At 45.4% G+C, this 26,452-nt stretch overlaps 3 non-coding genes and 1 pseudogene across 3 annotated transcripts; all 4 read right to left on the bottom strand.

The window, feature by feature from the left end:
- Nucleotides 1-2,265: 2,265 nt before the first annotated feature.
- On the bottom strand, nt 2,266-2,454 carry LOC120938593. Its single transcript, XR_005749158.1, has one exon. It is a non-coding gene; the product is annotated as a U2 spliceosomal RNA (small nuclear RNA).
- Nucleotides 2,455-8,115: 5,661 nt separating this feature from the next.
- On the bottom strand, nt 8,116-8,303 carry LOC120938566. The gene has a single exon (XR_005749137.1). It is a non-coding gene; the product is annotated as a U2 spliceosomal RNA (small nuclear RNA).
- A 6,492-nt stretch (nt 8,304-14,795) lies between these two features.
- On the bottom strand, nt 14,796-14,981 carry LOC120938648. The gene has a single exon (XR_005749193.1). It is a non-coding gene; the product is annotated as a U2 spliceosomal RNA (small nuclear RNA).
- An 8,096-nt stretch (nt 14,982-23,077) lies between these two features.
- LOC120938574 lies at nt 23,078-23,253 on the bottom strand (annotated as a pseudogene).
- Nucleotides 23,254-26,452: the final 3,199 nt, after the last annotated feature.

Raw genomic sequence — 26,452 nt, 5'->3', positions numbered from 1 at the left:
GGAAATGTCCCCAATCAGGACCGATGCTTCACACGGGCTATATGTGGGACTGTCGACCCGCTCTGATCCTTCGATCACGATCTCCACTCCTTCAGGCAAGTCCGGGGGTTGCTCAGCCGCACCACTTACCTCCATCTCATCTTCACGGAGGGAATTGGCCTCCATATCAGGACCACCCGCGTGGTTCCCTACATCACCCTCTGCCATCTGAGGGGTTGCAGAGCCGTGACCGGCATCATCCGCTGCTGCGTCCGCACCTGGATCACTCACTCCGCCACTCGCCCCAGCCGCGTCACTGGGTGGAACATCACCGGGTGCAGACCTCGGAGTTTCGCCGGCATGCCCCCCTTTGGGAGCCTTCTGCTCAGCCCCCCCTTCTTGTCTGCCCCTCTGTTCCTTGGCCTCACCTCCCAGTCTGGTAATCTGGTATTTCTTCCGTTCCTTCTCATACTCTGGGCACTGTCTGGCCAAATGTCCTGCATGTTTGCAAATATCGCACATCCTTCCTGCTTTGCAGTCCTTGGCCTTGTGTCCCACCTGCTGGCACAACCTACACCTCTCCGATGAATCACACTCGTTAGCTGTATGCCCATATGATAAACACTTCCTGCAATACTTAGGCTGTCCTTGGTAAAACAAAAAGCCTCTTTCACCCCCAACCGTAAAGACAGGAGGCGGCCGTCTTACACCCCCAATACAGGTTGGGTCCAGTTTAAACCTACCCAGGAATCTATATTTTCCTGTCCAAATTTTATACCTATTTAAAACAGGCTCTCCCCCTCTTAACGCTTCACAGTAATTGTCAAGGAACGCTCGTACTAGCACTGGATCCGCAAACGGGTTATACATATGGACAATGATGACCTTCTCTTCTTCCATAAATAAGGGGATTACCTGTAACCGCTTCAAAGCTCCTTCTCCTTTTTCTTTTCACGGCTTCCTCAAAAATATCCCAACACATCGCTGTGGATGAAAACGTTACATCATAAATTCCCTGATTGGGAAAATCTTGCAGACACATTATATCTCTCACCGCGATATTGAAGGTCTCCATCAAAACGTCCACGACAATGGTTTTCAGCGTCACTTGTTCCTTGAAACCTGTCATCACCAGGAACCTCAGTGAGTCCTTCAACCCACGGCTCGCCATCCTGAAGAAAGGTCCGAAGATCCGCTCGCCCACCTAGGGGGCCCCACAAGGGGAACCCCCCAGCTCTGCCAACCGACCGCCTACGCCTTTAGGAAGGCGATCGCTTCCCGTTGCCCGGGGACTAAGCCTAAGGCCAATAGCAGCAAGGGGGGGCCCCTCCGAAGAGGAACGATCCCCCCAAGGCCGACCGTCGGGTACCCCGGGCACCTTCTGACTACTTACAAATGCAGCAGAACTACACTTGATCGTAGCCAAAAGGCCGAGAAGCGATAACCCAATTATTCTCTGTTCCGAGCGAGCGGCTTTCTGGCCCCACCGGAGGGCTCGCTGAGAGTTGCCCGTTTGCCTATACCCGGCAAGCGCCCTTCCCCCCAGTCTAGGCTGTCCGGAGGTGTGAATCCGCAGCCAGACGGGTGTTGCTGGTCTACAGGCCTGACCCCTGTCTACTGGACAATCCACCCTTTCCTGACACCTGCCCAACACTGCTGGAGCCCAGTCATGACCCTCAGTCATCCCAAAATAAGAATTGCACACGTTCAGGTGCTTCTCGTTGCTCCTCGTGCACGTTCAACAAGGAAAATCATTTGCATGGGCCGGCCTCCTAGTTAGCATAACGTGGACTTAGTTAACATGACGTGGAAGAAAATCGAGGGCCACTAGAGGGAGTCAAAGACTAAGGGATCCTCCGGATAAAAATAAAAAACCCTTGCCACAGCTGAGTTTTCTAGCTAGCTGCTGCATGCAGCAAGAAGGCACACAGCAATGGAGCAAATTCAGCCCCCTTGTTTGTCAGCAGAGTAGTCACTGCTTATCGAAGGCTTCATTTTGGGCCTTAGGAAAGAGAGAGCGAGAAGTAGGACACTAGCTGACTTGTCGAAAATTGGATGCCCTGACTAAATCTAGGTGTTGCTGTATAGGTCACTTGATAAAGTATTGGCATTTGGCAAGAAAGTGACAAGAAGCAATAAAGACAAAGACACAAGCGTTAAATGCCAGTTTATTAGAGCACGGAACCGAGTTTAAGCAAAAAACATTGTCAGCAAGCAACAAGAACACACAAGACAAACAAGTTGGATGATGTTCCAGTTAAATCTATTTTTTGACACTGCGTAAGAGAGGGGTGCACCGATCCTGGAGGTACTGCAATACCAGGTCGATGCGTGGAGTGGACAGAGCAAGCTCTTCTTCCATCTCCCTGTTCTAAAAATCCATTTAATATATGGTCCCCAGATAGGGGACGTATCAGATATTAAACTGATAAGAACAGATTTTTTTTTTTTTTTTCCCATCAGATCTCAAGCAAGTCCGTACTTCAGTAAATCTTTACTCACGAAGAACCCTCCGCCCAAGCTCTTTCCAGGTACTGTGCTTTTATCATCATCTGGTCATACTTTACTTTTCTCAAGCAGTCATTAAAAGATCACAAAATATACATTTTAAAAGACAATATACAATCCCCTACCCCCACCCTCCACCCCTCCTCCACCTCCCCCAACCCCAATAATCATTTGCTTCATCCTCCCCCATCCATTTCCTATCCACCAACACCACCACATACAACTTCGCCAAAACCAAATTCACACAATCAACCTCTGATAACACACACTTTCTCCTCGCCTCCCAACACCTAGTATCCCACATCACTTCCTTCAAGATGGCTATCAAGATCCAAACCTTCCTTTGTGTAGCTTTCTGCCCCTCCACCAACCCAAAAAACCAAACCATTTTATTCAAATTTTTGACCTCGAACACCTCCTCCACAAAGGGAGACAACTTCCTTTGCACCCTCTGTACAAAAGGACAGCCATGTTCCACTGTCTCCACGCCACTACATCCTTCTCTCGGACATTTCTCATCCCTGGCCAAATCCCTCCCTCTCAAGAAGGACTTAGTCAGAAGGGCCTCATGAAACGCAAGCCACGATATTTCTTTTTGTCTGTTAGAGACTCCCTTTATGAAGAACCTCTTCCAACATACCTCCACCATTTTGGAGCCAAGACCGAGAATATTGTCTCTTAATTCCTCCCCTTTGATCCAATTTACCAGAACCTTCTTTTCCACCGCACGCTCCCCTAATTCCAATAGTCTGTTGGCTCTAACAAAGGTCACCAGCTTCTGGTAAAAGAAGGGGGTCACCAAAGCCATTGGTCTCGACAAATCCTTGCTACACCAACCCCACTTTATCAAAGCCCATCCGGCCAAATACCTCATTAGTGCAGCAGTTTTGCCTCCTCCACTAAAGGCTTTGAAATGTACCAGCCAATAGTGCATGCTTAAAAAAAACGGAACATCCGGGAATCCATACCCTCCTCCTTCAAAACTCTTCATTATCGACCGCCGTTCCACTCTCTCCATCTTACTTCCCCAAAAGAAAATGAACAAGACCCTCACAACCTTCTGTACCCACCTAGTATTGGGGGGAAACACCAAACTGAAGTAGAGTAACAGAGGCAAAATCACTGCCTTGGTCACTAACACCTTCCCTGTTAGTGTCAACCACCTCATCCTCCAGAAGTCAACTTTCTTTTTAATCTTTTCCAAGGCTTTCTCTGCGTTAATTGAGCTCAACTGGTTTCTTACAAAATGAGTCCCCAGTATCACCAGGGAGTCAACTATCTTCACTTTAACATCTCTCAGTACCCCGGAGCCACTAAACACACACATTTGGCTTTTCTGCCAGTTGACATTTAAGCCAGACACACTGCCGAACAAACTTAGCTGTAGCTCAGCCCTCCGGGCGTCCACCTCAGAAGAGCAGGCAAAGGTGACATCATCCATATAACAGACTGCTTTAACATTCTCCCCTCCACCTCCTGGCAAAAAAATCACTTTCAACCTCTTGTCCCTTTGTACATGCCGAAGGAGTGGCTCGATCGCACAAATAAATAAAATAGGCGAGAGCGGGCAGCCCTGCCTTACCCCAGCCAAAACAGGGAAAAAATCTGTTAGGAGTCAAGTGGTGGTTAACGGTAACCTAATTCCAGAATATAACCCTCTCAAGGTTCTTAAAAAGGGAGATGGAATTCCCATTTCTTCCAATACCTTAAATAAAAAGGAATGTGCGACTCGGTCATAGGCCTTCTCCAGGTCTATCCCCATTAAAGCCAGAGACATATTATTAGACTGAGCATATGAAATCAGATCTCTTAGTAGGATTAAAATATCAGTCATTCTCCTCCCGGGCACAGCGCATACCTGCCCCTCCCCCACCAACTTATTAACCACCAAGCTCATCCTCTTGGCCAATAGCTTGGTCACCAGCTTATAATCTACATTTAAAAGAGTAATCGGGCGCCAATTCTTTATTTCTCGTCGATCACCTTTTTTAAATAACAAAGTGATTGCCCCTTCCTTCATTGTTGGGGACAACTCCCCAGCAACCACACAGTGCTGGACAATTTCAACCAGATGTCTTTTTAATACCGGCCAAAACTTCAAATAGAGTTCCACTGGGAACCCATCCCTCCCCGGGGTCTTATTTTTCTGCATGTCTTTCAGTATGCTTTCCACCTCCAACTCAGTTACTGCATCCAGTAACCCTTCGGCCTCCTCCTTCCCCAAACACTTTCCAAGCACATTGCAATATTCAGTTTGTTCCTCCTCCACCACTCCCTCCTGTACGTCATATAAATTTTTATAAAATGAAAAGACCTCCTCCACCATCCTTTCACCCTTCACCTCCTCCTCCCCTACCAATACAGAAGCCATCACTTTTTTTCCAGAATAGGCCTTTTTAAAGAAATATCTTGAGCACCGCTCTCCTTCTTCCATCTCCTTTATCTTAGCGTTAAAGACAATTCTTTTCCCTTTATCCTTCAGGAATTTCTCCCTTTCAATCCTCACTTCCTTTAGTTCTTCATCCACCTCCACCCCTATTTTCTTGCATTTGTACAAAAAATGTAGCTTCCTTATCAATATTAACTCTTTCTCTCTTTTTTCCTTAGCTTTCATACTGCACACTTTCTGCAAGAACTTTGCCAAACGGTCCTTCACCCAATCCCACCATTCAAGAATATCTGTAAAGTCTTTCTTACACTCCACCAAACCCTCCAGGTAAGTACAAACTTTCCCACACACCTCCTCATCTTCCAATACAGACACGTTTAACTTCCATAGCCCATTACCAAATGTCACTCCTGCACCCAACTCCAACTTGCAAGATAGCAATTTTATGATCTGAAAAGAGAACTGGTAATGTTTCACACCCTTTCACCTCCACAAATTCTGACACAAAACAGAAATCAATCTGAGACGATACGGTCCCTTTATCGGACCAAAAAGTATGTGCTGCGTGTTCCCCTTCCACCACCACCACGGCTACATCTTTGAGTTTGAGGTCGTCAACTACCTCATTCAACAAGCTAGAGGTCACATCCGCACTTCCTCCCTCCCCAACTCCATGCCTGTCACTCTGTTTCCGCACACAATTAAAATCACCCACCACAATAATTGGTACTCTTCCCGGCAGTTGCAATTTTAGCGTGCTAAGGAAATCCTTCCGCCCCCTTTTATCTGCAGGAGCGTAACAATTAAAAAGCCTCAATCTTTTATTCTCATACTCCAATGTCACGGCCAGACACCTTCCAGGCACCACCTCCTCATGTGCTATCACTTTAATATTTTCATTTTTAATTAGCACCCCAACACCTTCCGATCTTAACTCACAACAAGGTGTCCACACAGCCACCCCTTTCCTCCATTTAGTGACCCCATGCAGATCGTCTATGCCACATTCCTGTACACACAGGATATCCGCCTTCACTGCTTCCAAATAGTCCATGACCAACGCTCTCCTAACACCGGACTTCAAGCTCCTTACATTTAGCGTGGCCACAATCAAAGCCATTATTAAAGGATAAACACACCCAGCCATCGTAGTTTTTAACATTGTTATTTCTGTTGACCAGACTTCTCGTTCCTCACTCTCCGGCTTCTCCTTAGTCCAGGTGAACTGGCGACCTCCTCTTCGGAAGCCCCAGGATAGGCAATATGCAGGGACCCTTCCTCCCCGCTTTCCACCCCACCCTTCCGTTTCCCTGACACCTGAGTCTCGGATCCGGGGGATCCTTTGGGAGCCTTCTGCTCAGCCCCCCCTTCTTGTCTGCCCCTCTGTCCTTTTGTCTCACCTCCCAGTCTGGTGCTCTGGTACTTCTTCCTTTCCCTCTGATATTCCGGACACTGTCTGGCCAGATGACCTACACGTCTGCAGATGTCACATACCTTCCCCGCTTTGCAGTCCTTGGCCTTATGACCCACTTGCTGACACAGTCTGCATCTCTCGGATGAGTCACATTCATCAGCCGTATGCCCATATGAAAGACACTTTCTACAATACTTCGGCTGTCCTTGATAGAATAAAAAACCCCTCTCACCCCCAACCGTAAAAACAGGAGGTGGCCGCCTCACGCCCCCAATACAGGTTGGGTCCAATTTAAATCTACTAAGGAATCTGTATTTGCCTGTCCATATTTTATACCTGTTCAAAACAGGCTCTCCCCCTCTCAATACCTCGCAATAATTGTCCAAAAAGGCCCTTACAAGTACAGGATCAGCAAACGGGTTGTACATATGTACAATAATCACCTTTTCCTCTTCCATGAATAAGGGGATCACCTGCAGAAATTTCAACGCTCCTTCTCTTTTCCTCTTCTCCGCCTCTTCAAAGATATTCCAACAAAGTGCTGTGGAAGAAAAGGTAACATCGTAAATCCCCTGGTTGGGGAAATCCTGCAGACACATAATATCTCTCACCGCCACAAGGAAGGTATCCATCAACACGTCCACCACGATATTCTTCAGTGTCACTTGGTCCTTGCATCCTGGCATCACCAGAAACCTCAGTGAGTCTTTTAACCCACGGCCCGCCATCCTGGAAGAGGTTTGAAGATCCGCCCGCTCGCCCACCTAGGGGGCCCCACAAGGGGAACCCCCTGGCTCCGCCAACCGACCGCCAAACGCCTTGAGAAAAGGCGATCGCTTCCCGTTGACTAAGCCTAAGGCCAATAGCAGCAAGGGGGGGCCCCTCCGAAGAGGAACGATCCCCCCAAGGCCGACCGTCGGGTACCCCGGGCACCTTCTGACTACTCACAAATGCAGCAGAACTACACTTGATGGTAGCCAAAAGGCCGAGAAGCGATAACCCAATTATTCTCTGTTCCGAGCGAGCGGCTTTCTGGCCCCACCGGAGGGCTCGCTGAGAGTTGCCCGTTTGCCTGTACCCGGCAAGCACCCTTCCCCCCAGTCTAGGCTGTCCGGAGGTGTGAATCCGCAGCCAGACGGGTGTCGCTGGTCTACAGGCCTGACCCCCTGTCTACTGGACAATCCACCCTTTTCTGACACCTGCCCAACACTGCTGGAGCCCAGTCATGACCTTCAGTCATCCCAAAATAAGAATTGCACACATTCAGGTGCTTCTCGTTGCTCCTCGTGCACGTTCAACAAGGAAAATCATTTGCATGGGCCGGCCTCCTAGTTAGCATAACGTGGACTTAGTTAACATAACGTGGAAGAAAATCGAGGGCCACTAGAGGGAGTGAAAGACTAAGGGATCCTCCGGATAAAAATAAAAAAGCCTTGCCACAGCTGACTTTTCTAGCTAGCTGCTGCATGCAGCAAGGCACACAGCAATGGAGCAAATTCAGCCGCCTTGTTTGTCAGCAGAGTAGTCACTGCTTATCGAAGGCTTCATTTTGGGCCTTAGGAAAGAGACTGAGCGAGGAGTAGAACACTAGCTGACTTGTCGAAAATTGGATGCCCTGACTAAATCTAGGTGTTGCTGTATAGGTAACTTCATAAAGTAGTGGCATTTGGCAAGAAAGTGACAAGAAGCAATGAAGACAAAGACACAGGGGTTAAATGCCAGTTTATTAGAGCACGGAACCGAGTTTAAGCAAGCAACAAGAACACACAAGACAAACAAGTTGGATGATGTTCCAGTTAAATCTATTTTTTGACACTGCGTAAGAGAGGGGTGCACCGGTCCTGGAGGTACTGCAATACCAGGTCGATGCGTGGAGTGGACAGAGCAAGCTCTTCTTCCATCTCCCTGTTCTAAAAATCCATTTAATATATGGTCCCCAGATAGGGGACGTATCAGATATTAAACTGATAAGAACAGATTTTTTTTTTTTTAATTCTTTTATTGAAAAATTTTCATAGAAAAAGAAGTTCTTTAACATTTTTACAAACAAAAACAGAGTACAATAAAACTGAGAAAATTCAAATACATTTTCAAAACATATTTTCCAGAAAATACAGAAAAGTATAAACATAAAAGTCATTTCTTGCGCTTTATGCGATTGTACAGGAAAAAAAAACATATACATAGAAAAAAACCATAAGAACAAGCATAATTATAATTTCTTGCGCCTGAATGCGCTTAGTCTTTTTTACAACAAAATGCAAAACATACATACAAACATGAAAAACAAAGAAAATTTCTTACATCTTCAGAGCTTTCTAAAGAAAAACTAGAAAAGCAAACATATAGCATTTGTATATTCCATACATATAAAAAAGACAATTAGTCTTTCCTTCTTTATTTTTTGAAGGAAGACACACATACAAAAAAAAACATTTCTGACCCTATCATCTAGACTATCAAATATTCTTTCCCTATCACAATACCCATCCCCTCCATTTTTCGCCATCTAGTGGAAAAAAACAAGAATGTTAGGAAAAAAATTCCATAAAAAAGTTTCATTTGTCTACTCACATTATTTATCAAAACAGAAGCATACATTTTTCAAAAATAGAAAAAAACAGAGCCAAGTCCTTTAAAAAAACTGCCCAAATTCTCCAGGACTTAAATTGCCAGATCCTTTCAGCCTCCTCCATGCCCAACTTAATTCGATCCATATAACCATATCCAAATAGCCGTGCCCGGACCATAGCCACACATTCTCTCACTAATAAACGTTCATTTTTAAACACTAAAATATTTCTCACGTCCCATAAACACTCTTTCACGCAATTTACAAGAATCCATAATGCTCTCCCTTCCCTCTTTCCCAACTTCCATAACCCATACAATACCATTTCATACGTCAATACTTTTACACCAGTCAAACCTTCAATCATTTTTCCAAATCGCTTCCATACTTTTTTTTTGAAAAACTACACTCCCAAAATAGATGTACAATACTCTCTATACCCCTACATCTTTCTCTAGGACATTTTTCAGTATCTGACATACCTCTCTTTCTCTGAAAAGTTCTTACCGGCAAACAACCATGTACCCCCATCCAAGCCAAGTCTTTTTGTTTATTATCCAACTCATTTATACACACGTTCTTCCACACCCTTTCACACTCTACTACTGTCAAACCCCCTATGCCTTCCATCTCTTCTTTCATTTCCAAACACTTACTCACCTTTTTACATTCATACCACGACTCTTTCTCTATTCCATCCAGACCAAACTTTTCTATTCCTCTTTCTATACGCACATAATACCACGGAGCCTTGAAACATACAGGTCTTTTTAAATCCACTTCACACCATCCAAACTTTCTTAACACACTCCCACCAGTATATCTTGTCATACATCCAGCCAGATTTTCCTTACTACAAGATTTCACACACATCCCTACATACCTGATAAACAAAAATCTTTCCACACATACCATTCCTTTTCCACCGTTCATCTTATTCTTCATTACCTTCTCTCTTTTCAGTTTCTCAGCCTTAGAAGACCAGAAAAATTGGAAAACAATCCTCACTACCCTCCTCATTATCCTGTCCTGTGCTGGAAAAACTTGATACAAAAAAAAGTAAAATAGGTAAGATCACTGACTTAATAATTAAGATTTTCCCTTCCATAGATAAAGTCCTTAACGACCAAAAATGTATTTTTCTTTGAATCTTTGCTATCACATCCTCCCAGCTTTCCCTCCCATACAATTCACTCTCAAACTTCACACCCAACACTCTCACACTCCCTCTACATACTTTCCAAACGCTCTGTACACCCACATCCCACTCCCCAAAAAACTTACATTCACTCTTATCCATGTTAATTTTAAAACCGCTCCCCATACAAAAAATATCAATCAACAATCTTACTCTTCTCAAACTTGCTACATCTTTGCAAATCACTGTCACATCATCCATATAGCCTATTACTTTCAGACTTCTACCCCCACTCCCTGGAACCATTAAACCACGTACACTTTTATCTTTCATCATCATTCTTATCAAAGGTTCAATAACACATATAAATAGCACGGGGGACAAAGGGCACCCCTGCCTAACTCCAGATTTGACTTTAACTCCTTCCGTCAACCACCCATTTACTTGAATCTTACTCTCTATATCAGTATATAAACATTTCACCCATCCAATCATTCTTTCAGGCACACCCATTCTTTACAAAACTTTAAACATAAAACCATGCGCTACACGATCGTATGCCTTTTCAAAATCTACTGTCAAAACAGCTGCTCTCTGTTTTCGTTCTTTACAATCCCACAACATATCTCTCAAACATACCAAACTTTCAGAAATCATTCTACCGGTACTGCACATACTTGCTCTTCACCAACCATTTTATCAATCACTCCACGCATTCTGTTTGCTATAACTTTGGCAATAAGTTTATAATCGACATTAAGAAGCGAGATCGGCCTCCAATTTTTAAGATCTCTTTTCTCTCCCTTCTTATATAACAAAACAATCAGACTCTCAGACATACATTTAGGTAACCTTCCCTCTTTTAAAACAGCTATACATACTTCATGCACATACACACCAATCATCTCCCAAAAAACCTTATAATATTCTGCAGGCAAACCATCCAAACCAGGTGTTTTCCCCTTTTTCATTTCTTTCAACCCGATCTCCAACTCATTCAATTTTACATCCACACTCAATCCAATCTTGTCCTCTTTTTCCAGACCCATCTCTATTTGTTGTAACACATCCTCTTCCACATTCATATCCCTTAATTTTTCAGAAAATAGATTATCATAAAATTTCCACACTTCATTCTTTACCTTATCATTCCCACTTACATCACAACCATTCTCATCCAAAACACTCAACAGTTCACTCTTGCTTCCATAAACTTTTTTAAAAAAGAATTTTGTACATTTTTCATCATTTTCTTTTATGACTGCTCTGGCCTGAGCTAAAATAGCTTTACCCTTTGATTCAAGAAATTTATTCACTTTTTTCTTTGCTTCTACAATCTCATTACTTACATTCTCGCCCCATGCTCTCATTTCCTCTAGATGCGTCAATCTTTTCTGCCACCATTCATACTCCTCACGTTCTCCTTTCACTCTTTCACACCCTTTTTTAATAAAAAACCTTTTTGTATTCTCTTTCACCCATTCCCACCATTCTACCACACTCCCAAAATCCAATCTTCTCTTCTTCCATCTCTCAAACATCCTCACATACTCTTCTCTCACTCTTTCATCCTCTAACAATTCTATATTCATTTTCCAAACACCCTTTCCATGCGTTTTATCCGATTTCATACTCACGATACATTCAATACGGCCATGATCCGTGAACGGTGCCCGATGAACATTAAAAGAAATAGACTTAAGATCTCTGGAGAGGAAACAAAAATCAATACGTGAGCAGACTTCACGGCTTTCACAAAAATAAGTAAATCCTTTTCCTTTTCCCACATCCTCTAAACCTAGATCCACACATAATTCCTTCAAAATTTTTCCTGACCTATCTACACCACCAACCCCACCACCCACACCACCTCCACCCCCACCACTCCCACCAACCCCACTCCCACCATTCCCACTCCCACCAACCCCACCACCCCTCCTGTCTCCCTCCCCCAAAATACAGTTGAAATCCCCCAAAACCAACAAAGGCTCTCTTCCGCCTAAAAAAGTTTTAATTTTTCAAAAAGTTCAATGCGTTCACTTTTTTTTGTAGAGGCATACACATTTAATACCCTAAAAATTAAACCATCAAACTCAACTTTAACTAATAAAGCTCTTCCTCTTTCAATGTGAACACTGTGTAAAATTTTAAACCTCCACCCTTTAAATAAAATTCCCACCCCTTCATTTCTTTTACTACCCGCTGACCAGATTGCGGGACCATGTGACCATACGTCTTCTGAAGGCTCCTCTTTTATGTTACATTCTTGGACACATATGACGTCACTCTGTACCAAAGATAAGTATTTAAGCACAGCAGCTCTTCTAGGTCCTGAACAGATACTTCTGATATTAATAGAGGATACCTTCACCATTTAATCACTAAGGAAGGAAAAGAAAAAACGTCAACATCAGGTTAAAAAGAAATCAAGTATCAACAGATTTAGCCATTTTCCCTCTTGCTTTAGGCAGTTTACTTTTCTTGGCCTCCTTCACCCCTGCCATAACTTTTTTCTCTTTATCATACCCTGCCACAGATCTTTTGATCTCCACCTGACCGGAACTTATAACAGACTCTGCTGATATTTCAGAGCAACTGTCTGAATCCACCACCAAAGTGGCTGGACTAGGGAAGTCCTCGATGACTTGTGAGGACCCTCCCCCTTCTGAACACTCAGCCTTCCTTTTAAGAGTATCCCGGGAAAGGTCCATTTCATCCGGGCTCCCACCCTCGGCTGCCGCAGGCTCTGAAACCCCAACTGCTGGGGATCCAGCCTCCGCAACAGCTTCATCGGGATTTGGAGTCTCCGGGACCACCCCACTCACTGAAGCGTTAGTCTCCATCTCTGCTGGAGCAGTTTCTGGAACCTCCCCTACCACCGGATCATCAGTCACCACTGCAGCTGATGTTGCTGCTGGGACCTCCCCACTGGCAGGATCACTAGTTCCTGTTGCCCCCTTCACTGTACACTTGCCACCGCTTACAGCCTCCGCGTAGGATGCAGCCCTTTGTTTGGCATTAGCTGCTACCCTTTCCTCAGGAGTCAGATAACCCTGTGGGCAATCCTTGGCCAGGTGCTTTTCACTATCACAATAGTGACATTTTTTCCCAACTTTGCAATCCGATGTCTTGTGCCCAGCCTTGTAACAGTTCCGGCATACCAGTCCTGCCTCGCAATGATCCCTTGTATGTCCAAAGGAAAAACAGTTGCGGCAATACTGCGGCTGTCCAGGGTACCACAAAACCCCACGATTGGGACCGATGGAGAAGGCCTGTGGTGGATGATCAACACCATCAACTGCACCAACTCTGAACTCCACATAGTACTTTCTTTGCCCATTAAATGTTCCGAAAACATTTTGTTGCTTAACTCCAGCAGACACAGTTAGGCAGTAGCGATGGAGAAAAGCCTGAATTTCTTCCTCTCCCACAAAGGGGTTGTACATCTGTACTGTTAGAGGGATCCTTTTCTTCGGTTCCGTGCTTTGCAAGAAATTGATTCCCAACAGGGATGGGTCCTCCGACTTCTCATATCTTCTCATAAGGCAGGTCTGCAAGTCGTTCTGTTTGAAGAAGGTCACATCAAAAAATCCACTGGTTGGAAAGGACTGGACACAAAAAATGCTCTCGATAGGCATCCCGAAAAGTTCCATGATGACTTTCTTCTGAACAAAATGAAGTCCGCACTCGGCCCTCCGGGGCTCGGGAATGACCACCCTGATGGTGTTTGGAGCACTAGGGGGCACCGCTGCCATCCCTCCAACAAAAGCAAACCAGGCTTCCACCAACCCCGAAGGGAAGGCTTAGCAAGGCGATCGCAACTCGCTAACGTCAGGTAGCGTCCCACCCAATAGCGGCAGGGGATGCACCAGTTAAGGAAACACCCCCAGGCCGAGTGGGACTGGTACCGTCTGAGACCTCAAGGCTCCGACCCGAAGATCTTTGCCAAAAGGCCGAGAAGCGATAACCCAATTATTCTCTGTTCCGAGCGAGCGGCTTTCTGGCCCCACCGGAGGGCTCGCTGAGAGTTGCCCGTTTGCCTGTACCCGGCAAGCGCCCTTCCCCCCAGTCTAGGCTGTCCGGAGGTGTGAATCTTCAGCCAGACGGGTGTCGCTGGTCTACAGGCCTGACCCCCTGTCTACTGGACAATCCACCCTTTTCTGACACCTGCCCAACACTGCTGGAGCCCAGTCATGACCCTCAGTCATCCCAAAATAAGAATTGCACACGTTCAGGTGCTTCTCGTTGCTCCTCGTTCACGTTCAACAAGGAAAATCATTTGCATGGGCCGGCCTCCTAGTTAGCATAACGTGGACTTAGTTAACATAACGTGGAAGAAAATCGAGGGCCACTAGAGGGAGTCAAAGACTAAGGGATCCTCGGGATAAAAATAAAAAAAACCCTTGCCACAGCTGACTTTTCTAGCTAGCTGCTGCATGCAGCAAGGCACACAGCAATGGAGCAAATTCAGCCCCCTTGTTTGTCAGCAGAGTAGTCACTGCTTATCGAAGGCTTCATTTTGGGCCTTAGGAAAGAGAGAGCCAGGAGTAGAACACTAGCTGACTTGTCGAAAATTGGATGCCCTGACTAAATCTAGGTAACTTGATAAAGTATTGGCATTTGGCAAGAAAGTGACAAGAAGCAATAAAGACAAAGACACAAGGGTTAAATGCCAGTTTATTATAGCACGGAACCGAGTATAAGCAAGAAACATTGTCAGCAAGCAACAAGAACACACAAGACAAACAAGTTGGATGATGTTCCAGTTAAATCTATTTTTTGACACTGCGTAAGAGAGGGGTGCACCGGTCCTGGAGGTACTGCAATACCAGGTCGATGCGTGGAGTGGACAGAGCAAGCTCTTCTTCCATCTCCCTGTTCTAAAAATCCATTAAATATATGGCCCACAGATAGGGGACGTATCAGATATTAAACTGATAATAACAGATTTTTTTCTGTTGAAAAGCCTGTGGCGTGCAAAACACAACCCAAAAACTCCACCCGGTGCAGGGAAAAATGTGCACACACATAAAGAGTGACATCACAAAAAACTGCAACGGGTGCAAACGTCAGTGGTCCTCCAAAGAGGACCCGTCTCTGATCCCCCGGGGCGTTAGGCTCCTGGCAGGGACTAGAGTAACTGTGGTCCATACAGCCGAAGCCATATGGACCCATCTTGGCCCAAGCAGCCGAAGCCACAAGGACCCAACATCCTCAGAGCGACTGCCGAAACAGAACCCTCCTCGGTGAGGCTCCCCCGAAGGGAGACCCCATGAGAGCCGGTGAACCTAACCAGAAGGCCGAGTCCACCAACTCCCAAGACTTTCAGAGACCGGCCCGAAGACCAGCACCCTCCTCGCCACACATAAAGTGCAAGCACCACAAAAAGAGTGACAAACAAAACAACACACGGGGAAAAATAATAAAAGAAAGTGGGGAAAAGGAAGATGGGAAGGTGAGGAAAGTGACCAATGTGAAATACATTGGCCGGCCCTCCGGCCAGGATAAAAATTCCACTGGTCCTAGCCAAAAGGCCCGGCCCAAGCGGCAGGTGTGAAAAGTGTGTTGTGGAGATCAGTGACCTGAAGGTGCCACACGATGAGTGCCCCTCAAACACTCGTGCAATGTATGGCACCCCTGGACTGCCACTCCAGGGGCACAATCTCCACAGGCTTTTCAACGGTCCCTAGCCCCCGGTCCGGACCGGCAGCACCCTTCCCAGCCAGGAAGGTGGGAGAAGAGGTCGGGGAGAGCCTACTGACGCAGACTCTACCCACAACCCCTATCTCTCCCACCTAATCACATTCTGGAAGTACTACCCGCTCCATCCCGGTTAAAGGAGAAGCAAGGGTTCCCTCCAGAACAACTGACTGGGGCAGATACCACCAAATCCAGGCCAACGGCCAGGGACCCGGCCTCTTGGCTTCGACCTCATGCCTCTCTGTCCACATCAGAAGGCTTCCACCTCCACACCAACAGGCTTAGCGTCCGCCGACTGCCATCCCTTTCCCCCTGCCACAGGGTACCGGGGACAGTCAGCTTAGCACCACTTATTGGCAACTGATAAGAAAAGATTTTTTTTTTTTTTTTTTTTTTCACTCAGAAATCTTTAGTCTCAAGTCTTCAGTCTTTCCAACTCAAGTCTTAAAATATACCATCATTGTGGAATTTTTTTAGAGATATATATATTATTATATTTTTTCTTTTAAATTAACCTGTTCCATATCTTAAATCTCCAATATTTTTTCTGATTTCTCCTCTCCAAAATGTTTTATATCTCTCAAATAATATGTATATAAAAAACTCAGTCCCAAACGTATGCAGCCTTCAACTGATATTTTTTCTTTTCTAAATAAATAAATATTTCTTACTTTCCATAAGGCCAATTTGATTGAGTTAATAAGCAACCATGCTTTTTTAAATTCTCTTTTTTCAATTCCCAAGCCATAAAAAAGGATTTCGTGATTTAAGTGTTTTAAGTTACTCAAATTTTTTAGCAGAGGTCCGATTTTCCTCCAAACATCTTGTGCAAATTTGCAATTCCAAAAAAGATGAAGTGTCGTTTCTTCCATACAACATTCCTCTCTTACACACTGTGCACTTCTAAGCAGTCCTCGATGATGTTGGAAACTCCTTGTTGGAACAATCTCTTGTACAATGCTCCATGCTAAATCTTTTTGCTCGTTTGAAAGTAAAGAGAAATGTGTTGCTTCCCAAATTCCTTTTGTAAACTTATAAGAGTAATTTTTAATCGGACTAACAATTGTTCTCTTTTCCATAATTTTCTTTAATTTTTGATAATCCTTTAAAATTTCTTCTACATCCATTAATTTATATTCTTGAAAGGTTTTCCCTAGTATGATGTAATATTCAGGTGGCATCCCTCTCATAGGTTTTAGATGGTCATGCTTCATCCTCTTATATCTTTTGGAAAAGAATCCTAATTGATATTTTAAAAAGGCATTGTTCCGTGATTCCTTATTCATTAATCTATTGAAGACATGCGAAAAATATTTTAGACACAAGATTTTTTTTAAATCCGGAAAGCTTGTACCTCCTTTTTCTTTTGGTTTGTAAATTTCATCCCTCCTTATTCTTTCCATTTTTGAACCCCAGAAAAAATTGAAGCAAATTTTAGTCAGTCTCTTCAGAATTACAGCTGGTGGGAAGAAAACCATTGAAACATATAAAATAATTGGTAAAATCACTTGTTTGATAATCAATATCTTCCCTTCCATGCTTAATGATCTTAATTTCCAAAAATCCACTTTTTTCTTCACTCTTTCCAGAAGAGACTCCCAATTCTTATAATTTCCACAATTTTCTGAAAACCATATTCCAAGGATTTTTATTTCTGAAACTTTGGGGATTTTTAGGTCCGGTTCTGTATAAAATTGTCCAATTGTAAAAACTCCGGATTTACTTTAAAACCTGAACCTTCACAAAACCAACTTACTGTTCTCGGTGTTCTTTTTAAAAATGTTAACAATTAAGGTGACGTCGTCCATATAGGCTATTGTTTTTGTTTGTTTTCCTTCATTTCCTGGAATAAAAAAGCCTTCAATCACTTTATCTTTCCGTACTGAGCACAAACGTGGTTCTATTGCACATATAAAAAGGATGGGTGACAGGGGACATCCCTGTTTTACCCCACTCAGTAATTTAATTTTGTCAGATAAAAATCCATTGACAGATACTTTGCTAAACGCATTTCCATATAAACTTATAATCTGTTTGAGTAATTTTTCTGGACAACCCATTTTTTCCAAAGTTTTAAATAAAAAATCGTGAGCCACTCTGTCGTATGCCTTTTCAAAATAAAGAGATACTAGGGCAATCTTCTGGTTTCTGTCTTTTACGTCCCAAATAATATCTCGGATTAAAATGAGTGAATCTGAGATCACTCTTCCAGGTACCGCACAAGATTGATCTTCATCAATAATGGATCCTACGCATCTTTTCATCCTGTTGGCAATAAGCTTGGCGTAAATTTTATAATCACAGTTCAGTAATGTTATTGGTCTCCAATTTTTTATCTGTTCCTTATCACCCTTTTTGAAGATTAGTACAATCACTCCTTCGTTCCAAGACTCCGGTAGTAAAAAGTTCTTTGAGACTCTTTCGATAATTTGTAAAAAATCTTCTTTTAAAATTTCCCAAAAACATTTATAAAATTCTACCGGTAATCCGCCATTTCCGGGTGTTTTAGAACTGTCAAAACTTTTAAGAACTGTTAAAATTTCTTCCAAGCTAAAATCTTGTGTTAAAAACTCTTGTTCATTTTTATTAAATTTTTTGTCCAGATTTTGAATAAAAAATTCTGCCAGTGACTCATCAATCTTCTTTTCATTAAATAGGTCATCATAAAAACTTTTCACTTTTCCCAATTTTCCACTTGTTGACGATTCACCTTCAATTTTCTTCATTTCATGTTTTTTACCAATAATTTTCTTAAAAAAATATTTCGAACACTTTTCATCTTCTTCCAGGTTTTTGACTCTTGCATTAAATATTATCTGTTTTCCTTTTTCTTCCAATGTCTTTCTTATTTCTTTTTTTGTCTTCTCTATTTCTTCCTCAACTTCAATGCCTTCACTAGCGAAACGAAGAAAGACCTGTAATCTGGCATTTAACTTCTTATATATGTCTCTTTTCTCTTTTGCCAGTTCTTTCCCTTTTTTTATAAAGAAATTCTTGAAGATTTTTTTACCATCATCCCACCATATAAAAATATCATCGTATTTTTCTTTATCCTCTTTCCATTTTTTGTAAACGTTTTCAAACTCTGTTTTTATTTTTTCTTCTTTTAATAGTAAGATGTTCAATTTCCAGTATGGGGATTTTTTTTGGATGCCTCCATCGATCTCTACAATGCCTTTTAACAATTTATGATCCGAAAAACATGTTTCTTTTGTATCATACTGTTTTGCGCGGATAGTGTCTGATATAAAAATATAGTCAATCCGGGATTCAGCTTTTTTGTTTTTCCATGTTTGTTTTTTCTTTAGATCTGATCCACAAATTTCCCATAGATCTTTTAGGTTTATGGATGTTACCGTATCTTTCAGAACACTAATTGAGTTGTCTCTTTTTTTTGATCATTGTCTAAAGAACAATTAAAATCTCCTCCAACTATTATTGGATCTGTGCCCAGCATAAATAGTTGTAAAACTTCAAATAGTTCTTTTCTTTCCTCCTTATCGTTGGAAGCATAGATACAAAAAACTTTTAATTTCTGATCACCTTTTTGCAATTTTGTCATCAAGAGTCTTCCTGGGTATAGTTCTTCACTTTCCGTGATGTTCCATTCTTTAGAAGTTAGTATTCCAACTCCAACACATTTGTTATCATTTCCTCCAGAAAAGGCAGCATTACCCTTCCAGAATTCTTTGATACAATCATAATTTAATCTTTTTTCTAAATTACATTCTTGCAGTAAGATTATATCCAGGCCCTGAAGCTCCAAGAAGTCATAAAGAGCCACCCTCCTCCTCGGGCTCCTCAGACTCCTTACGTTCAGGGAGGCTACTCTAATCAGCTTAGTAATCTACAGAGGCCAGGACTCTCCCCACCGTCCTCTTGTTTTCCAGATGGGAACTCTTCTATATTCAGTTCTTCTTCCTCGCTTGAGGAGATATCCCCGAGTATTTCAGTCTCCGTCACCCGGGTCTTCTTTTCTCTGGCCTCGATTACTTCTTCTTCAGTTTCTTCTCTTTCTTCTGCACTTCTTTTAAGTGACTTTACATCTACCTGCATTTCTGCCGTTTCCGCTACCACCTCCACTGATTCCAGCACTGTTGTTACGTCTTGGGTTTTCATTTCTTTTTCCGTCCTTTCTGCACTCCACTACTTCCTCTTGGGGCGTTTCCGCCGGTTGTTCTTGAGGGTTTTCTTCGGGTGGCACTACCACTACTACTTTCTTCTTTGGGCAATTCATTTTTGTATGAGGTTCTCCTTCTTTGCATTCCAAGCATCTGCCGCACTCACCATCTTCATGCCCATACCCACGGCATTTCTTGCAAAAGCTTGGCATGCCTGAATAGAACAGATATCCTCTGCTCCTGTTTATAAAGACAACTGGGGGTGGTCTCAGAACTCCGCCGTCCGGCTCTCTTCTGAATTGGACAAGGAATCTCCTCTTGCCATTCCACACCCCAAAGGAATTTCGTCCATCTCCCTTGAAGATGACTTTTTTACAAAATTTATAAAGAAAAGTCTCCCTCTAATTGTGAAATAAAAGGATCGTACATATGTACGGTTACCATCTTTGCCTCCATCTGAAAGAGTGGTAACACTTTGATACCGTCAAAAGCAGTTTTCTTCTTGTTACTCTTGTACTGTGAATACGCTTCTTCACAGGCTCCACAGCTATTCAGAGTAACATCAACGGTACCTCTTGCAAAAAAATCTTGAACACAAAAATAATCCGTCATGTCAATCTTCAAGATTGGTCCAAAAATTTCCTTGTACAAAAAGCGCAGGTCCTTCTGTCCTCGGAACTCAGGTGATACAATGAAGCGGATGGTATCCTTCATTCCAAAAATCTCCGAGGCATAGTCTCCACGAACTTCTTCCGCACCTCCGGTTTTCCATTGCTCCGCCATCTTTCTTTGGTATTCAAAAATAGCTATAAATAGCTCGATCGGGTCCCGCCTTACTTTCCGGCTCTCCCCCAATAGCAGCATCAAAATGCAAATGCAAAATGAAGGCCGAGGGTACAGCTTTCCAGCTCAGTATCCTTCCAAGCTTCCAACTCACCCCCAATAGCAGCAGTGAACAAAGTTCAAAGGCCAAGGGCACAGTCAGAAAACTCTTCTGGACAGCCTAGTGACAGACCAGCATTACACTTGATCTTAGCCAAAAGGCCGAGAAGCGATAACCCAATTATTCTCTGTTCCGAGCGAGCGGCTTTCTGGCCCCACCGGAAGGCTCGCTGAGAGTTGCCCGTTTGCCTGTACCCGGCAAGCGCCCTTCCCCCCAGTCTAGGCTGTCCGGAGGTGTGAATCCTCAGCCAGACGGGTGTCGCTGGTCTACAGGCCTGACCCCCTGTCTACTGGACAATCCACCCTTTTCTGACACCTGGCCAACACTGCTGGAGCCCAGTCATGACCTTCAGTCATCCCAAAATAAGAATTGCACACATTCAGGTGCTTCTCGTTGCTCCTTGTGCACGTTCAACGAGGAAAATCATTTGCATGTGCCGGCCTCCTAGTTAGCATAACGTGGACTTAGTTAACATAACGTGGAAGAAAATGGAGGGCCACTAGAGGGAGTCAAAGACTAAGGGATCCTCCGGATAAAAATGAAAAACCCTTGCCACAGCTGACTTTTCTAGCTAGCTGCTGCATGCAGCAAGGCACACAGCAATGGAGCAAATTCAGCCCCCTTGTTTGTCAGCAGAGTAGTCACCACTGGCGTAGGAAGGGGGGGGCAGGGGGTGCTGTTGCCCCGGGCGAACCATTTAGGGGGGCGACTTTCCGTGCCTCCTCATTTTAATTTCCCGTGTCACCGGATGTTCCGAGCGGCCAGCGTGTAATGTGTAATGTCCAGCGCCCTGTGTTTGGGCATATGGGGGTCATGTGAGGAGTGGGGCTGGAAGTCCCGCCTCCGCACATGACCGCCATACGTCCAATCGCAGAGCGCCGGGAAAGTCTGAAAATGGCGGCGGCCGGCGGGAGACGTCAGGCACGGAAAGCCGCCGGCGCCGTCTTCCCCTCCGCTCTAGTGCTCTGCGGTACGGCGCTGCCACTGTGTGGAGGGGAGTTGCAGCATGGAGCGGGCTGCGGGTGGATAGTGCTGGCGGCCGGCGGGGAAGAGAGTCGGAACTCCGTCGGAAGCAGTTCTGCATATCCAGTGCTGGGGTCCTGTCCGTCCTGGAGGAGTCTCTGGAGAAGAGCAGACACAGGTAAGGAGGACTCAGAGGATGGACTTCTACTGTAGGAGTTAGGTGGGTCAGTGTCAGTGCAGGGGTCAGTGTCAGTGTAGGTGTCAGTGTCAGTGTAGGGGTCAGTGTCAGTGCAGGGGTCAGGGTCAGTGTAGGGGTCAGTGTCAGTGTAGGGGTCAGGTCAGTGTCAGTGTAGGGGTCAGTGTAGGGGTCTGTGTAGGGGTCTGTGTCAGTGCAGGGGTCAGTGTCAGGTCAGTGTCAGTGTAGGGGTCAGGTCAGTGTCAGTGTAGGTGTCAGTGCAGGGGTCAGTGTCTGTCAGTGCAGGGGTCAGGTCAGTGTCAGTGTAGGTGTCAGTGCAGGTGTCAGTGCAGGGGTCAGTGTCAGTGTAGGGGTCAGTGTCAGTGTAGGGGTCAGGTCAGTGTAGGTGTCAGTGTAGGGGTCAGTGTCAGTGTAGGGGTCAGTGTCAGTGCAGGGGTCAGTGTCAGTGTAGGGGTCAGGTCAGTGTCAGTGTAGGGGTCAGTGTCAGTGTAGGGGTCAGTGTAGGTGTCAGTGCAGGGGTCAGTGCATGGGTCAGTGTCAGTGTAGGGGTCAGTGTCAGTGCAGGGGTCAGTGTCAGTGCAGGGGTCAGGTCAGTGTAGGTGTCAGTGCAGGTGTCAGTGTAGGGGTCAGTGTAGGGGTCAGTGTCAGTGCAGGGGTCAGTGTCAGTGTAGGTGTCAGTGTAGGGGTCAGTGTCAGTGTAGGTGTTTTAAAAAAAAAAGCTCCAAAATATTTAAGTCCCCCACGTTTATGCACATATAAACGTGGATGTTTATATAAGGGGGGGGGGCGAAAAAAAATTTCCGCCCCGGGCGCCCATAACTCTGGTTACGCCACTGGTAGTCACTGCTTATCGAAGGCTTCATTTTGGGACTTAGGAAAGAGAGAGCGAGGAGTAGAACACTAGCAGACTTGTCGAAAATTGGATGCCCTGACTAAATTTAGGTGTTGCTGTACAGGTAACTTGATAAAGTAGTGGCATTTGGCAAGAAAGTGACAAGAAGCAATGAAGACAAAGACACAAGGGTTTAATGCCAGTTTATTGGAGCACGGAACCGAGTTTAAGCAAGAAACATTGTCGGCAAGCAACAAGAACACACAAGACAAACAAGTTGGATGATGTTCCAGTTAAATCTATTTTTTGACACTGCGTAAGAGAGGGGTGCACCGGTCCTGGAGGTACTGCAATACCAGGTCGATGCGTGGAGTGGACAGAGCAAGCTCTTCTTCCATCTCCCTGTTCTAAAAATCCATTTAATATATGGTCCCCAGATAGGGGACGTATCAGATATTAAACTGATAAGAACAGATTTTTTTTTTATTGAAAAGCCTGTGGCGTGCAAAACACAACCCAAAAACTTCACCCAGTGCAGGGAAAAAGTGCACACACATAAGGAGGTGCAACAAAAACCTGTGACGGGTGCATACGTCAATCGGCCCTCCGAAAAGGGCCCAACCCTGATCCCTCGGGGCGCAAGGCTCCTGACAGGGACTGAGGTGTCAGTGGTCCATGCAGCCGAAGCCACATGAACCCATCAAGGCCCATGTAGCCGAAGCCAGCACGAGCCCAACAGTGAGGCTCCCCCGAAGGGAGACCCCATGAGAGCAGGCGAACTAAGCCAGAAGGCCATGTCCACCTACTCCCAAGACGTTCAGGGCAGGCCCGAGGACCAGCACCCTACTTATCACACATAAAGTGCAGTGCACCAAACAAAAATAAGTGACAAACTAGACAAACGCGGGGAAAATAAAAAAGGAAAGTGGGGAAGAAGGAAGATGGGAGAGTGAGGTAAAGTGACCAATGTGCAATACATTGGCCGGCCCTCCGGCCAGGAAACAAAAATTCCTCTGGTCCTAGCCAAAAGGCCTGGCCCTAGAGGCAGGTGCTAAAAAAGTGTGTGTGGAGATAAGTGACCAAAAAGGTGCCACACGTTGAGTGTCCCTCACACACTCAGTGCAATGTATGGCACCCCTGGACTGCCACTCCAGGGGCACTATCTCCACAGGCTTTTCAATGGACCCTGGTCCACGGCCCGGACAGTCACGGCCCCCTTCCCACCTCAACCAGAAAGGATCGGGAGCTACCGGAGGCTCAGGGAGAGTGCCCATACACCTCTTTCACTCCTTACCTAATTATACTCGAGAGGTACTAACTACTCACTAGACCTTCCCCCGAAGGGTCGGGCCAGCTTTCCTTCTCGAGAAACTGGTAAAGCGGGTTAGGAACCGCATCAAATCCAGGCCAGAAGGCCAGGGCCCCGGCCTTCCACTAAGATCTCATGCCTCTCCGTCTACCAGGAGCACCCTTCCAGATGGCTCAGACTCGACTAGTGGCCTGCCCCCAGTACTGTCGGGTAGCATGGCATAGCCCCTGCTGAAACCATCCTTCCAGGTGCCTATCACATCATTGGATTACATTCGCCCTCTACTAAAGAAGTGCTTCAGTGCTCCTCCGAAAACTGATAAGAACAGATTTTTTATTTTTTCTGTTGAAAAGCCTGTGGCGTGCAAAACACAACCCAAAAACTCCACCCGGTGCAGGGAAAAATGTGCACACACATAAAGAGTGACATCACAAAAAACTGCGACGGGTGCAAACGTCAGTGGTCCTCCAAAGAGGACCCGTCTCTGATCCCCCGGGGCGTTAGGCTCCTGGCAGGGACTAGAGTAACTGTGGTCCATACAGCCGAAGCCATATGGACCCATCTTGGCCCAAGCAGCCGAAGCCACAAGGACCCAACATCCTCAGAGCGACTGCCGAAACAGAACCCTCCTCGGTGAGGCTCCCCCGAAGGGAGACCCCATGAGAGCCGGTGAACCTAACCAGAAGGCCGAGTCCACCAACTCCCAAGACTTTCAGAGACCGGCCCGAGGACCAGCACCCTACTCGCCACACATAAAGTGCAAGCACCACAAAAAAAGTGACAAACAAAACAACACACAGGGAAAAATAATAAAAGAAGGTGGGGAAAAGGAAGATGGGAAGGTGAGGAAAGTGACCAATGTGAAATACATTGGCCGGCCCTCCGGCCAGGATAAAAATTCCACTGGTCCTAGCCAAAAGGCCCGGCCCAAGCGGCAGGTGTGAAAAGTGTGTTGTGGAGATCAGTGACATGAAGGTGCCACACGATGAGTGCCCCTCAAACACTCGTGCAATGTATGGCACCCCTGGACTGCCACTCCAGGGGCACAATCTCCACAGGCTTTTCAACGGTCCCTAGCCCCCGGTCCGGACCGGCAGCACCCTTCCCAGCCAGGAAGGTGGGAGAAGAGGTCGGGGAGAGCCTACTGACGCAGACTCTACCCACAACCCCTATCTCTCCCACCTAATCACATTCTGGAAGTACTACCCGCTCCATCCCGGTTAAAGGAGAAGCAAGGGTTCCCTCCAGAACAACTGACTGGGGCAGATACCACCAAATCCAGGCCAACGGCCAGGGACCCGGCCTCTTGGCTTCGACCTCATGCCTCTCTGTCCACATCAGAAGGCTTCCACCTCCACACCAACAGGCTTAGCGTCCGCCGACTGCCATCCCTTTCCCCCTGCCACAGGGTACCGGGGACAGTCAGCTTAGCACCACCTATTGGCAACTGATAAGAACAGATTTTTGATTGAAAATGTATACTTTATTTTTCAAAGAAAATATACAAAAAAACAAATACTTCAACAGGGTACATTCAGTTCCAAGCGTACAGATAAATTACACTCGTTCACTCATTCTGCGGTATGATGCCCAATGTGTTGCACAGAGTAATATACCCTGCAACATCACATCATGCATGACGCCGCATTACCCTGAAATCAGTACTTCCAAAAATCATGTCAAATTTTAAGTCATTAAACTGTCAAAAGAAAATGGCGTTCAACTGGGCAACGGATGTGATGGGGGGGGGGAGGTGGGGTGGGGGAGGGAGGAAAGAGTTCACAGGCCCGAAGCTTTATTGAACTACCAATGGATACACACAGTTGGGAGAGAGGGGGGGAGGGGAGATCTTTAGACGTCCTCTTCCTCCGTAAAGTCCATCAGGTGATAGTCTCTTAGTAGACTGAACGTCAGTCTGCGACAATCCGCGATGGACATCCTCTCCCTCTGGTGGATGAGGCGTTTTCTTGCACACCATACGGCGTCCTTGAAGCAGCACAGCACCCGCCAGGCACTGTCAATGTCCTCCTGTGAGTGAGTCCCACAGAAGAGTCCGTTTAACACACCAAAGTGTGTAATAGCAGTCTGTGGTACAAAGTCTTTAAGTTCAGGTTCCAAGGCCCTCAACAGGCTCTGTGCAAAGGGGCACTCCCAGAAAACATGAAAAGCAGTTTCCTCCTGGATGATACAAAAAGGGCAGTGCCTGTATCTGCACAGGTTTCTGGCATGCATGAATGTCCTCAGTGGCAACCCCCCTTGGATTGCCATCCATGCAAGATCTTTGTGCCTGTTGGTGAGTCTCTTTGAAGAAACATTCCTCCAGACCACTTTGCAAGTGGCTGAAGGGAGGCCTGGAATAGTCTCAATGATGTCCAACTTGTGGATAGT

The sequence above is a fragment of the Rana temporaria genome, chromosome 4 (genome assembly GCF_905171775.1).
Source record: "Rana temporaria chromosome 4, aRanTem1.1, whole genome shotgun sequence".
NCBI lineage: Eukaryota > Metazoa > Chordata > Amphibia > Anura > Ranidae > Rana > Rana temporaria.
This window is presented reverse-complemented; position numbering and strand designations above follow the sequence as displayed.